General features: G+C 44.4%; 1 protein-coding gene across 5 annotated transcripts in view; it reads right to left on the reverse strand.

The window, feature by feature from the left end:
- Positions 1-15071, reverse strand: part of KLHL15 (kelch like family member 15) — a 48261-nt gene extending 33190 nt beyond the window's left edge. The window contains exons 1-3 of one of the 5 annotated variants that reach the window (XM_077987584.1): positions 14323-14470; positions 14038-14239; positions 13792-13854 (exon numbers count right to left, since the gene is read on the reverse strand). The gene's annotated coding sequence lies outside the window, so the exon portion shown is untranslated. 5 annotated transcript variants of the gene reach the window in all.
- Between the last annotated feature and the right edge of the window lie 631 nt (positions 15072-15702).

The following is a 15702-nucleotide window of genomic DNA, read 5'->3' on the forward strand; positions in this document are numbered from 1 at the left end:
AAATACAAAAAGCTAGCCGGGCGAGGTGGCGGGCGCCTGAAGTCCCAGCTGCTCGGGAGGCTGAGGCAGGAGAATGGCGGGAACCCGGGAGGCGGAGCTTGCAGTGAGCTGAGATCCGGCCACTACACTCCAGCCTGGGCAACAGCGCGAGACTCCGTCTCAAAAAAAAAAAAAAAAAAAAAAGAAAAAAATCTGGGCACGGTGGCTCACATCTGTAGTCCCGGCTACTCGGGAGGCTGAGGTGAGAGAATCACCTGAGTCCAGGAAGTTGAGGCTGCAGTGAGCCATGATTATGCCACTGCATTTCAGCCTGGATGACACAGTGAGACCCTGTCTCAAAAAAAGAAAAAAGAAAAAGAGTATAAAAGGATAGAATGCCAAAAACATTAAAACGGTAGAGTAGGCCAAGTGTGGTGGCTCACGCCTGTAATTCCAGCATTTTGGGAGACCAAGTTGGGCGGATTGCTTGAGGTCAGGAGTTCGAGACCAGCCTGGCCAACATGGCGAAACCCTGTCTCTACTAAAAATACAAAAATTAGCTGGGTGTGGTGGCAGGTGCCTGCAATCCCAGTTACTTGGGTAGGGGGAGGCTGAGGCAGGGGAATCGCTTGAACCTGGGAGGTGGAGCTTGCAGTGAGCTCAGATTGTATCACTGCACTCCAGCCTGGATGACAGAGCAAGACCCTGTCTCAAAAAAATAAAAAATAAAAAATGGCAGATAAATAAAAATAGGTAAATAAAAATAGATAAATAAAACAGGTAGTTTTACTTTTATCCCTTCCTATTTGCTAATCTGTGTTTTCTAATCTATTTCCAATAAAAGTGTATTATTGCTTTTTAAAAAGTTCATAAAAATCTCTTTAAAAGGCCCTAATTGGTCCAATTCAGAGGTTACATTCTAGTCCCCATTTCCCTGGATCCTTCTGTAGCATAAATTATGCTCAGCTCATCACACTCTCAGCTCCATGATACTGTGTTCCTGATTCTCTTCCTAGTCCTGGGCTGCTCATTTCTCAATCTCCTTCATGATGAGCTCACTTTTCTTGAGCTACCCTTTAAACATTCCCCAGGATTCTGTTCTTGCCTCTTTTCTCATCTAAATACTATGTCTCCCTGGCCGGGCGCGGTGGCTCAAGCCTGTAATCCCAGCACTCTGGGAGGCTGAGACGGGTGGATCACGAGGTCAGGAGATCGAGACCAACCTGGCTAACACGGTGAAACCCTGTCTCTACTAAAAAATACAAAAAATTAGCCGGGCGTGGTGGCGGGCGCCTGTAGTCCCAGTCACTTAGGAGGCTGAGGCAGGAGAATGGAGTAAACCCGGGAGGCGGAGCTTGCAGTGAGCTGAGATCCGGCCATTGCACTCCAGCCCGAGCAACAGAGCAAGACTCCATCTCAAAAAATAAATAAATAAATAAATAAATAAATAAATAAATACTATGTCTCCCTAAATGAGCTCACCTAAATCCATGGTTTCTACTTATATGCACTTTCACCAATACCTTGATAATCTCTGTCCAGATCTCCATCCTTACTCCAGTCCATTTATATGTGGAATCAACTGCCTAGCAGACACTTCTGGGTGCTCCATTTTGGGATGATCCCATTTTGACATCTCAAAAGCAACATGTCTAAACAATCGTAATTCTATTCTGCCCCCACATCAGATTTTTCAGTATTCCCCATCTTCTCAAGAGGTATTTGAGGTTCCCTCTTTCCTCCCTTCTCTCCCCTAACCTACCTTTAAGTCCTACTGATTCTACCACATTAAAGGTTCACTTATCTAAGACTGCAAAGTATATAAAAGATGAAATTAATAACAAATTTTTATTAGTACTCCATTAATTGAAAGCTGTATCATTTCATTTGGAAAGGTAGAACACAAGAGGGCTATCTATAATGTGGGAAAAAATAAATTCTGGAAACTGTAATCAATGCTTGGCAAAACACCTTTACTAATACATTTAAGATCAAAGTAAGCTACAAGTTTGGTCTTGTTTATCTGAACTACTGATTTAGTTTTTAGAGACAGAGTCTTGCTATGTTCCCTAGGCTGGAGTGCAGTAGCTATTCACAGGCATGATCACAGTACACAACTGCTGGGCTCAAGCGATCCTCCTACATCAGTCTCCTGAGTAGGCATGCCACTGCATCCAGCTTAGAAATTTTTTTTTTTTTTTGAGATGGAGTCTCACTCTGTTGCCCAGGCTGGAGTGCAGTGGTGCGATCTCCACTCACTGCAACCTCCAGCTTCTGGGTTCAAGCGATTCTCCTACCTCAGCCTCCCAAGTAGCTGGGGTTAGAGATACGCGCCACTAGGCTCAGCTAATTTTTTTTTTTTTAATTTTGAGTAGAGACAGGGTTTCATCTCGTTGGCCAGCTGGTCTCGAACTCCTGACCTCAAGAGATCTGCCTGCCTGGGCCTCCCAAAATGCTGGGATTACAGGCATAAGCCACCACGCCCAGGCTTGAATTATTTTTAAATGTAAAATTTATGAGCTTAGAATTTTCCTACATACACAAATGCATACTGGGAACAAAAGGAATCTCATACAGTGTGGTGTTTGAATAACCAGTCTAAGAGGGCTATCAACATCACACTAATTACCAGTTTTCCAAATAATTAGAATAGGGCTGGGTGTGGGGCTCACACCTGTAATCCCACACTTTGGGAGGCCAAGGCGGGAGGATTGCTTGAGCCCAGGAGTTTGAGACAAGCCTAAGCAACATAGTGAGTTCCCATCTCTAAAAAAAAGTAGTAATAGAAAAAAAGAAATAGAATTAAAAACAACAAATTAAACCGGATGAAAAATTTGACATTACATTTTTTTTTCAGGATCATTATGGTCACCAACGATCACTCTGCCTTGTCATGCTGTATTGGTCTACAGGGAGTGGTGGCTTGTGCCTGTAATCCAAGCAACTCAGGAGGCTGAGGCGGGAGGATCACTTGAAAGAACAGCCTGAGAAACAAAGATCCTATCTCTAACAAAATTAAAAAAAAAAAAAAAAAAAATCTGCCGGGCACAGTGGCTCACACCTGTAATCCCAGCACTTTGGGAGGCCGAGGCAGGCAGATCACAAGGTCAGGAGATCAAGACCATCCTGGTTAACACGGTGAAACCCCGTCTCCACTAAAAATACAAAAAATTAGCTGGGTGTGGTGGTGGGTGCCTGTAGTCCCAGCTACTCGGGAGGCTCAGGCAAGAGAATGGCATGAACCCGGGAGGCAGAGCTTGCAGTGAGCCGAGATGGCGCCACTGCACTCTAGCCTGGGCAACAGAGCGAGACTCCATCTCTTAAAAAAATAAAAATAAAAAAAAAAATCAAATGGGCATGGTGGCATGCACCTACAGTCTCAGCTACTCGGGAGGCTGAGGCAGGAATTTCAGCCTACAGTGAGCCATGATCATGCCACTGCTTTCCAGCCTGGGCAGTAGAACAAGACTCAAATCTAAAAGAAAAAATAAAGATTTATTGGTCACATTTAATGAAGATTTAATAATAGAAGGCTGGAAATTAGTGTTCATATACTTGAGAGTAAACTACTTTGTGTTTCATTAATCTGTTATTTTGACAATGCCTAAAAATACCATACTTCATGTCAAAGTCACCCTCTCTGTTCAACAGTTAATCACTACCTGAAAAGGTCTAAAACAGTTAATATTCACATTTCTGAAAAATATTCCATCTAAATTTACAAAAGGAGAAACTATGCTTTCTCAAAAAAACAAAAAACAAAAAACCAACAATCAAGGTTCCAGATACTTACTATGGTGGAAATATCATAAGGCAGAGAAGCAGCGGGGGAAAAAAACAGGAGGAGGAGGAAGAGGATTGGTAAACTGTGAGTCAAAAGACCCCAAAAACATACGTAAAGACAGCTCCTGCCTGAGTACACAGCACTCTCCTCTGGGCACCCAGCCTGCCGAGAGGGATTCCTAGCAGGCAGCCTCCCACTCTGTGATCCTGGCCACGGTCACTCATGGTCATACAGGAGTGGGAAATATGAATCAAGATGAACAGAAACTTAGCAAAGGCGAGGGGAGAGAAGAGAGAAACAGAGAAAAAGAGAGAGACGTGTATTGACTGTGTATGACGGGAACTGGAACATGTCAAAGAGCAGCTGTGGGCACCCACTTCTGTCTGCCATGTGGGCTGAAGATCAGAGAAAGGCAGTCAACTGAGAAAGAATAAAGCCAAAAGGAGGACAGGGAGCGTTCCTGAACACCTCATTCTCCCAGTCGCTAGACCCAGTTCTATGTCTGCCCTTGGGTTCTGAGAGAGCCTTACATTCTTAGAATAAATTCTTCCTCTTTACTACCTTAGGTTGATTTTTCCTACTTATAACCAAGGGTCCTAACTAATAGTTTTAGAACAGAAATACTATGTAACTCAAACTTTCTTGGCCTTCTCTCTGCATCTGTAAAAACAAGAGCACTAGACATAATCTCTAAAATATTTTTAGTCCTAAAATTCTCATTCTTTTCATATGATTTTGTAAATATGCAATGCACTAAATACGCATGCCAGTTAAATAAACTATAGTTACTTTTAAAGTATCAGCAATGCATTTGTGAAGTTTACCTGATCTAAACAGACTTCTAAAACTAATCTGCGATAGCCGAGACATATGCAGTAACTTATTTTCTACCTAAAAAGCTCAGTGCATTTATTGATAAGACTAACAACTTTAGAGCAGCAGCAGTATTTTACTTTTATGGTAACCGTGTATTAAGTAGAAAACAGTGAAATACTCAGTGATTAAGTGACTAACATGATAGTCTCTAGACGGAAGTAGTAAGTAAGGGTATAGGTCTGGAGTCAGATGCCTAGGTTTGAAGCACGGTTTTACCTCTTATTAGCTCTGTGACATTGGGGCAAGCCTCTCTGTGCTCTAAAATGTAAAATCTGGACCAGACGCGGTGGCTCACGCCCATAATCCCAGCACTTTGGGAGGCCGAGGTGGGCAGATCACCTGAGGTCAGGAGTTCTAGACCAGCCTGGCCAGTGTGGTGAAACCCCGTCTCTACTACAAATACAAAAATTAGCCAGGTGTGGTGGCTGGCACCTGTAATCCCAGCTACTTGGGAGGCTGAGGCAGGAGAATCGCTTGAACCTGGGAGGCGGAGGTTGCAGTGAGCTGAGATCAGTTCATTGCACTCTAACCTGGGCAACAAGAGTGAAACTCCATCTCAAATTGATCAATTAATTTAAAAAGTATAAAATTGAAAACTTTAAAATTGGGGTACTTCAGGCCAGGCGCAGTGGCTCACACTTGTAATCCCAGCACTTTGGGAGGCCAAGGCAGGTGGATCACAAAGTCAGGAGATCGAGACCATCCTGGCTAACATGGTGAAACCCCCGTCTCTACTAAAAATACAAAAAAAATTAGCCTGGCATGGTGGCGGGTGCCTGTAGTCCCAGCTACTCGGGAGGCTGAGGCAGGAGAATGGCGTGAACCCGGGAGACGGAACTTGCAGTGAGCCGAGATGGCGCCACTGCACTCCAGCCTGGGTGACAGAGTGAGACTCTGTCTCAAAAAAAAAAAAATTGGGGTACTTGGACAGGTGCGGTGGCTCACGCCTGTAATCCCAGCTACTCGGGAGGTTGAGGTGGGAGAACTGCTTGAACCCACGAGGTGGAGGTTGCGGTGAGCAGAGATCGCACCACTGCACTCCAGCCTGGGCAACAGAGTGAGACCCTGTCTCAAAAAAAAAAAAAAAAAAAAAAAAAATTGGGGTACTAATATTAATAGAACCTACCTTACAGGTTGCTGTGAGGATTAAATGAATTAAAGGATGTAAAGCACTCAGAACGGTGCATGGACCTTAAGTACACTGTAACATTAAGGCTTATTATCATGCCCCTTCATGTTGTGCTACTAGAGCCAAAATAGTAGGCCTGATCTAGTTAACTCTGAAGAAACTCCCCAGCCCACCTTTTGAGTATAGTTTCTCAGGACTCAGGACCCAGGTCAACTCTAACTCCACAGATAAAGACTGTAATGTCCACGGGTGAACTGACTTTTTATTCAAGGTCATAGAACTAGTAGTTAGAAATAAAGTTAAGACTAGATTCTAGCGTAGGCAACATATCAAAACCCTGTCTCTACAAAAATTATCTGGGCGTGGCAGTGTGTGCCTGTAGTCTCGGCTACTTGGGAGGCTGAGGCAGGAAAGCTGCCTGAGCCCAGGAGGCAGAGGTTGCAGTGAGCTGAGATGGTGCCATTGCACTCCAGCCTGGGCAACAGAGTAAGAGCCTGTCTCAATAAAAAAAAAAAAAGATTAGATTCTATTTGCAAAAAATACAAAATAGTGTGGTCGGAAAGAGCAAAACCTCTGAAATCAGAGTGCTTACTAGTACTTACTGTGTGACCTAGAGAAATGTTGTTAACTTCCTAATCTTGGTTTCCATCCATACATTACTAATAATCATCATCGTCATCTTATTGTTAAGTTAGGGTGGTGAATAAATGAATTAACGTTAAGTGAGAACCCTCAATCTCCTCTCTACCAATCCCATGCCTCCCTAAGGTTTATCATAATGCAGACTGATAACAGATCAGGGTCAGGTGTGGTGGCTCACGTCTGTAATCCCACCACTTTGGGAAGCCAAGGTGGGCATATTACTTGAGCCCAGGAGTTCGAGGCCAGCCTGGGCAATGTGGCGAAACACCATCTCTACTAAAAACACAAAAATTAGTCAGATGTGGTGGTGTGTGACTGTAGTCCCAGCTACTCAGGAGGCTGAGGTCAGAGGATAAACTGAGCCCGGGAGGCCAAGGCTGCATTGAGCTATAATCCACCGGTGAACTTCAGCCTGGGCAACAGAGTGAGACCATGTCTCAAAAAACAAAAACAAAAACAAAAAAAACTGTGTACATAACTCTTTAACTGGGTGCAGCAGCCTCATGCCTGTAATCCCAACATTTTGGGAGACAAGGCACGAGGATCACTTGATACAGGAGTTCAAGACCAGCCTGGGCAACATGGCTGGACCTCGTCTCTACAAAAAAATTTTTTAAAAAATAGCAGAGCTTGGTGGCATGCTCCTGTGGCCCCAGCTACTTGGGAGGCTGAGGCAGGAAAATCTCTTGAGCTGAAGATGTCGAGGCTGCAGTGAACCACGATGAAGCCACTGCATTCCAGCCGGGGCGACAGAACAAGGCCCTGTCTCTAAAAAGAAATGTAAGTACAGAATTACATCAATTTAAGGAAGAAAACTATTATAAGAACTACTTTGCAATGGCAGAGACAGCGGCGGCAGCAGCAGCATGCTCAACAAGAAGTGCGTAGCCCCATTCTCCCAAAAGAAAACGAATCATTGTAAAACACAAAAACCTTAAATAAGAACTCTTTAAATCAGTGAGTGCTGGAGGAAAAATTTAAGAGGCTTTGAGAAAAAAACATTTACTGACAAAATGTTCAATGTACAAAAATTCTGTATCCTTACTTTTCACATATAGGTTTATCAACATTTTATACATGGCCTTCAGAATTTCAAATGGTAGGGTTTTTTTTTCCCCAAGAGGGGAACCAACCTAAATTAAACCAAATGACAAAGCATACTTATACTACCAGGAAAGAAATACTGAAGAATGTATCTTGTTTCATAAACTTGGTACTGACTAAATAAAAGAAAGCCTCACATTTTTGTGCCTAAGAATGAACAGTATAGGGATTCTCAAAGCATGATCTGGGGACAAGTGAATCCAGTTGTCCTAAAAGATTCCAGTCCCCACTAAAGGGGCTTCCCAATGTCAAAATTATTATCAAAATAATTTTTTTAAAGTTATTGGTCAGCCAGGCACGGTGGCTCACATCCACGATCTTAGCTCCTTGGGAGGTAGAGGTGAGCTGATCACTTGAGCTCAGGAGTTCGAAACCAGCCTGGTCAATATGGTGAAACCCTGTCTCTACTAAAAAATACAAAACTTAGCCAGGGGTGGTGGCATGTGCCTCTAATCCCAGCTACTCAGGAGGGTGAGACATGAGAATTGCTTGAACCCGGGAGGCAGAGGTTGCAGTGAATGAAGATTGCACCACCGCACTCCAGCCTGGGCGACAGAGCAAGACTCCTTCTCAAAATAAATACACAAATAAAGAATAGTTATTTGTCTTTTTCACTTTCATTCTGTTTTCCAGAGGTTTACACATGGTATGTGATATTGCAACAGACTGAATGCAGAAGCTGATGAGAAGCTCATTGGCTTGTATTAAGCCAGACATTAAAGAGATTTGCAAAAATTTAAAACAATGCTAATCTTTTCACCAAGTTCTTAACTGTTTTAGAAAAGTTATTCTTCATAAAAAAAAGTTATTTAGGTTACCATGTAACAGACCTAAAAAGATTAGATTCTATTTCCAAAAAATACAAAATAGTGTGGTCGGAAAGAGCAACACCTCTGAAATCAGAGTGCTTACTAGTACTTACTGTGTGACCTAGAGAAATGTTGTTAACTTCCTAATCTTGGTTTTTATTTGTTTATTTTTTGAGACAGTCTCACTCTGCACCCAGTACAGTGGCATGATCTCTGCAACCTCTGCCTCAGGGGTTCAAGCGATTCTCCTGCCTCAGCCTCCTGAGTAGCTGGGATACAGGTGCCCACCACCACGCCTGGCTCATTTTTGTATTTTTAGTAGAGACCGGGTTTCACCAAGTTGCCCAGGCTGGTCTTGAACTCCTGGCCTCAAGTGATCCACCTGCCTCGGCCTCTCAAAGTGCTGGGATTACAGGTATGAGCCACCAAGCCTGGCCCCCACTAATTTTTAAGAGTAAAAAGAAGTCCTGAGACCACAGGTTTGAGAACTGAAAGTATAAGAGATAAGTGACCACACACATGCACGCACAAACCTCAACCTCTTCCTATTCCTACCTGTGCCCTGGAAGACTATTACTGCTATTTATGTCACAGAAATTTTGAACACTTCAAACTCTCTAGTGACCAGTAAAAAAAAAAGTTTGGTGGGGGTACAACTGGACAGGAAATTAAAGGCAAATAAATTAAATGCTTCCTTTTCAGTTATAAGGCTGCCATTCTGATGTGAAGGCAAAATTCTAGGCAATTAATTAAAAGACATTTCAAAATTAACCTCTATGTTTATGCCATAAGCAATAATTCATTGCTTTCACATTCCTTCCACAGCTGCTTGAAAATTCATACAAAAGCTTAACGTATTCAATGCAAAAGCTAGATTCTCAGAGGTTGATATAATATACTTATCCTCAATGAAAAATTTAAATAATTTCATACTATCTTCATCCCCAAACTGTTCTCCTACCAAAATTGATGCCTATGCAGAAAATGCCACAGTTGCATACTGAAAAGAGAATGCAAAGGCTTACTACGGATAAAAACAGAATTAATTTCTGAGTCATAACATTTCTCACTTCTGTAACCTATAAAGCGAAAAAATGTAAATTCGACAATCTCAAAGCAGCCAACTTCTCAACTCAACATACCAATCTAAAACAAAAGACAAATTTAAAGACAGACTAAATTTTTAGCTCTATTAGCGGTCACTTTACTCTCAATACACTACTCAAATTGAAAACTCACTTTAATATGGGAGGAGCAGTTGTGTAAGTTAACTTTAATGTGTTTAATACTGGAAATTCTTGCTTGTCATCAAAATATTTTTATAACTCAGGACCAAACTGCAAATGACCATTTAACTAAGCTATTAGGAGGGCCCTGGGTCCTCCAGCCTCCAGACTGGCACCAAATTACTTCACTTTTCAGGTATGTTTAGCATTTAGTCATCCTATAATACAAGAACCCTTATAAGAAAAAAACACTCCTGCTTGAATGCTATTTTTCATCAGAAGACTTTAATTTAATGCTTCTCTGCTTATTCCACACCATGACTAGTAGTAGTCCAAGAGTGATGTCATGGAAAACAGCTTCCCTTAGCCTTTAGAGATTGGATCCAGTGAGAATTCTAGGAAAAGCCTCTACTGGGGAATAAAACCCCAAATCATCTAAGTTCTATTCTAACATGAAATCACAAATACTGTAATGTTAGCCTTTCAGTTCCTCATAAGAATTATAGAACCAAACTAAATATTTTGGAAGGTCTTGCTGTTATGATATAGATTTCCTGCAAATCATTAAAGTCTATGATATATATCATTAACTAAATTCAAAGATCTTATCAGAGCAAAGAGTATTTTTTTCTATCCATTCTTGTATGTTTCAGTGATTGAGCGTGATGGGTTTTAAGGGTCTTACATTAAAAACAGAAAACCTGACAACATATTTTGCCTTTCCTAATTTGTTTCCAAAGTTAAAATTTCAAATTCTGAAAAGGCCTTCCACTTTTGGACCAGCAGCAATACAACATATACCCTTGGCAGAGATGAACTATGAGAGCCTTTCCAATGATTCTTAAAATGGCAATAATAATAATCATCTTATATTACTATCTCCCTTGGTGCTGCTGTTCCTTGAAAACCAGCTACACTCCCAACTTAAGGCCTCTCTACACCCTGTTCCCTCCGCCAGGATCACACTATCCCCAGATATATATGGTTCCCTTAGGGTCTTTTGTGTCATTTCAGTGAGGCCTTCCTCAAACACCCTCTTTTAATGTTGCAAAACTCCGTCTGCCCCATCAACCAGACAATCCCCATGCTCCTCCACTTTATTTTTCTCTGCAGTATACTAAATGGCAATACAGGCTATCCATTTTACTTAAGTTTCCTTTCTGCTTCAATTTGGCGGTTTTGCTTCCTTGACTGTTATATCTCCAGCACCTAAAACAGTGCTTGGCACATAATAAGTGCTTAATAAATATTTGTTGGAAAGACGGATAAATTTAATCCTCACAACCTTCCATGTTTTGTATCCATCCCTGACTTAAAGATGAGAACATCAAAGCTCAGAGGTTAGGTAACTTGCCCAAGGCTATATAATTATTAGAAAGTTGTGAAGTTGGGGTCCGCCTGACTTCAGAGCCTTCCTGATTAAACACTGTTCTACAATGCCTCACCCATTGCTCCAACTTTCATTTCTCTTCAATAAAAACCACATGAGATATAGTACTCCAATTCAGAGAAAATAGATGCTAATAAAGTAATCCACCTCCTCTAAGCTAAAGATTCATTCTCCTCACAGTTAACATTATTCACTCTCAAAACATTTGCACTGGGAAAGGCCAGGCTTGACAACAGGCCACCTACATCATTTGCGGGGACTCTTGTTCAAAATCAGGGAAAAATGGCGTTAAAAGGCTGGGCGATGGCCGGGCGCGGTGGCTCACGTCTGCAATCCCAGCACTTTGGGAGGCCGAGACGGGCGGATCACTTGAGGTCAGTGGTTCGAGACCAGCCTGGCTAATGTGGTGAAACCCCGTCTCTACTAAAAATACAAAAATTAGCTGAGCATGGTGACGCGCATCTGTAATTCCAACTACCAGAGAGGCTGAGGCAGGAGAATAGCTTGAACCCAGGAGGCGGAGGTTGCAGTGAGCCGAGATCGCGCCACTGCACTCCAGCCTAGGAGACAGAGCAAGGCTGTCTCAAAAGAGGAAAAAAAAAAAAAAAAAAAGCTGGGTGCGGCGACTCCCGCCTGTAATTCCAGCACTTTGGGAAGCCAAGGCGGGCGGATCACTTGAGTCCAGGAGTTTGAGACCAGCCTGGCCAACATGGTGAAACCCCGTCTCTACCAAAAATACAAAAATTAGCCGGGCGTGGTGGTGCATGCCTGTAATCCCAGCTACTCAGCAGGCTGAGGCCCAAGAATCCTTTGAGGCCAGGAGGTGGAGGTTCCAGTGAGCAAGGATCGCGCCACTCCACTCCAGCCTGGGCGACGGAGCAAGACTCTGTCTTAAAAAAAAGAAAAAAAAAAGTCGTCAAAAGCAGTAAAATATAAAGCTTTTTCCTTTCTTCTGTATCTCTCGACTATTTCACGGCGTTTTTTTTTTGAGACGGAGTTTTGCTCTTGTCGCCCAGGCTGGAGTGCAATGCCGCCATCTTGGATCACCAGAACTTCCGCCTCCCGGGTTCAAGAGATTCTACTACTGCCTCAGCCTCCAGAGTAGCTAGAACTAGAGTAGCTGGGATTACAGGCGTGCGCCACCACGCCCGGCTAATTTTGTATTTTTAGTAGAGACGGGGTTTCTCCACGTCGGTCAGGCTGGTCTCAAACTCCCGGCCTCCCAAAGTGCTGGGATTACAGGCGTGAGCCACCGCTCCCGGCTCTCATGGGTGTTTTTTAAATTTTATGTTTAATGTCGTTCTGAGTAAAGGAAAATTAAAAATTTAAATTAGCATGACTTTTACCATTCACCCTTATACTGTACAATCCCAGTTTTACATGCAGATTATTAAACCAAGCGTGGGGCCCTTCTGAACATCCATGAAGGCAAGCCTGCCCTGGTCAAGGTTAGGTTTCTGAGATAACCCGACTCGAGGTAGAGAGAAGGTCAAACCTTCAAATTCCCAATAAAGCAATGATTTGTCAAAATTTTATCTTCAAGTTAAGTGATAAATCCAATCTATAAAACCAACCACTTTGAAGTAGGCTTTTCCTTTTACTATGTTAATCCTGTCCAACTTCTATTATTCTGCCTTTTTACAAAACACAAAAGCATACTCTGAAAAGACAACCGATATTGGACTAGACAATCATAAATTTAATAAAACCTAACTACTCAAAACCATTTGTTAGCTAAAAATAACAATGTACCCAAAAATGCTTCTTTTTCACTTTTTGTGGACCATTTAAGCCAAACCATACTATATTTTTGATGTGCCAAGTAAAAATGATCCATACTGATCTGTTACACATATAAATTCTGGCAAAATAAATTCAATTTTCAAACCACAAATATTTACTATCCTATTCTTTCCCCAAATTAATCAGCAATGAAGAGTGCAAGTTAACATCCTCTACCACTGATAAACTGTGACTCTAAGCACCTACTACATGTGATGATTAAAAATGAGAATCAAATTATATAATTACATTAAGTGCTAAAAAGTTGAAATGTTCTATACATTTCTAGATCTATTAAGGATTACTGAAACATGAATGCATTGATAAGCTCTTAACCAATTTTCAAATTAGTAGAAGTATTAGAGCATCCTGCTCCCTAGATATGAAAAACAGGCATTAAAATTAGGGTATGTATGTCTGCAAGGCATTTTCTAAATTACCACTTAATCAGATCAACAAAGGCAAACAAATTCGGAAAACAGAAAAGACTAAACAAATGTAAGGTGTTAACTAAATATTCAGAGTAAGAAAAGGGGCCTAAAGCGGCCTAGAACGAGGAAAAGCAAAGCGCCTACAGTAACGTTACATTTGAATTAAAGAATACCGTTATTTAAATAAGCAGTTAGCACTTCGTAGGAGGAAGGCCAAGCAACGTGACTATTATAGATCTATGGATTCACAGCACTGCTTTACTATTATTCCGTACTTATTTGCTTTTATTTGTAATATAGAAATAAAGAGGCAGCAACAGTTAGCCACTACATTAACCACTCTAGCAAAGGTTACTTTAAAAAACGGCCTTGAATTCTTACAACACTCTACAGTTAAGGATTATTTTCACATATATGACCTCATATAGTCCTCTCAACCCTGCGATGTTGGTACTACCGACTATATTTCATAGATAAGAAACCGAGGCTCGGTACGCGATTTTTTCTCAGAGTCACCCAAGTCGAACCCAGACCTTCCGATTCCTAGTTTTATGCCTCGCATTTCGCATAGTTCTATTTCAGGCATAAATTGAATTGTTAAAGGGAAGGAACGGGTTAGGGAAAAAATAATCATGGTACCTGCAGCTGTGTGCTGCAAAAAATGGCTGAATTATGCTTCTTCCTTTTTCTTTCTCGCTCTCTCTGGGGAAAAAAAAAAAATTACATTTCAAACAATTTAAGTAAACTCAAAGACAAATGAGGTCCCGGCGTCTACCCAATGTTTGACTCGGGTCCGTGTAGAGAGGGCCGGCGAATTCGTGCCTAGCTCGGGGTCGCGGGCGAAGCCCGGGCTCCGCAGGCCGGCGGCCAGGGGCGGCTACGTACCTCGGGGGGTCCTGTCCAGCCTCTAGTGGACGGCAGTCTGCATCAGGAAGAACCGGGCCGGCGGGCCAATGGGTGGGCGGTCGGGCGCCGGGACGGCACTCGGCAGGCTTCTCGGACGTCTACGAGCGGCCGCTGCCGGCACGAGCCGGGTCGCTCCGGCGGGGCACGAGCGTGCTCGCCTGCAGCACCCTCTGGATAAGTCCTGGGAAAGAAGACAGCGCTGAGTCGCGAAACCAGACAGTCGGGCTCCGCACGAGGCGGCGCGGCGTCGGGGCCCGGACCGACCTTGCCAACGCCGGGGGCCTCGCAGCACCCGGCGGGGCTCGGCGGGAGGGCCGACTGGGGCCGCGGGCGGGGGAAAGGGCTGGGGGGCAGCAGGCAGAGACAGAAGCACCAGAGAAGGTAGCGTCGAGGACGGCGTCTCCGAGCTTCTGCCCCGAAGCGCGCCGAGCCTCGGGATCACCCACGCCGGGGGTGGAGGAAGGCGGGAAAGGGGCGGGGAAGGGGCGGGGCGTGCGGGGCCACGAGCCGGGGGCCGCTCCGGGCCGCGCGCCCCCTGCGGGCCGCGGGAGCCGCCCGGGGCCCGCCCAGGGAGGCGGGGCTGGCCGGCACGGGGCCCCGTGCGCCGTCGTCTTGACGCGGAAGCCCGCCACGCTGGGAGAGAGGGCGGAGGGTGGGAAGCCGTTGGGGGCGGGGAGCTGGCCCGGGAGGCCCCCCCTCGGCCCCTGCTGGCGCCCCGAGGGGGCCAGCCTGTGGCCTGGCGGGTGTTTACCTTCCCCCTGGTCGAGCGCCAATGCCGCCATCTTTCAGCCTAAAGCGCGTCACTTCCGGCGCCACGGGAGCGGGAGCCGGTGTGGGAACGGGGGTGGGGGGCTGGCGGGGAAGGCTGTCCCGCGCCCGCGGCGCCCCGCGTCCCGGCTGCCGGCCCGCCACGCCAGCGGTTTCCCACCGAGGAAAACAGGCGACCGGGCGTCGCGGCCCCAGACTGGGCCCGACGCAGCTTCCCCCGCGGCGCCGCCGTCGGGGCTGAGGACACTCAGCTGTCCTCGTCCCCTTGGTCCCTCTCCGCCTGCACGAGCGATGGGCCCCGAGCCACTGAGGTGCGCCCACCCTCGACAAGTTGAGGGCTAGGAAGCCAGGAAAGTGTCTTTTTGCATCTTGGCCACGGTGGGGGTGGGGGAATCGGGGACAACGTGGAGGGAGCTTTTCCATAGCTACCTGTTATAAAAGTGACTAGATCTGCGCCAAATGACATCATTTTTGTAAGGCAACTTGCAGTGGATTATTGCGTCACTGTCCACTTGGCTTGCTGCACAACAATTACACGTTTCAGAAATCGATTTCCCAGGGGTGGGAAAATTCATAAAAAATTGCATGTCTGCACCACCCGGAGATAATGCCGGATTTAAAAAAGCTGTTCTGTTTCCACTTGCGTCAAAATAAGAACGTTCAGAGGGCAGTGATTTTTGTTGTTCATTTTTAACACATCAGCTGTAGAATTCTAGCTAGTACTTTTTAAATATTACCTTTTCTTGACTTAAGAATATAAAACTAGACTATAGGACTGGTTTGTAAATTTATTATGGCATCTCTTTGTGGGAAAAGTGTAGATGACGGAAATACACAGTTGGAAGCCCGTGATTCTACAATTAACCTTAAATTAGG

This window comes from Macaca mulatta, chromosome X (genome assembly GCF_049350105.2).
Source record: "Macaca mulatta isolate MMU2019108-1 chromosome X, T2T-MMU8v2.0, whole genome shotgun sequence".
NCBI lineage: Eukaryota > Metazoa > Chordata > Mammalia > Primates > Cercopithecidae > Macaca > Macaca mulatta.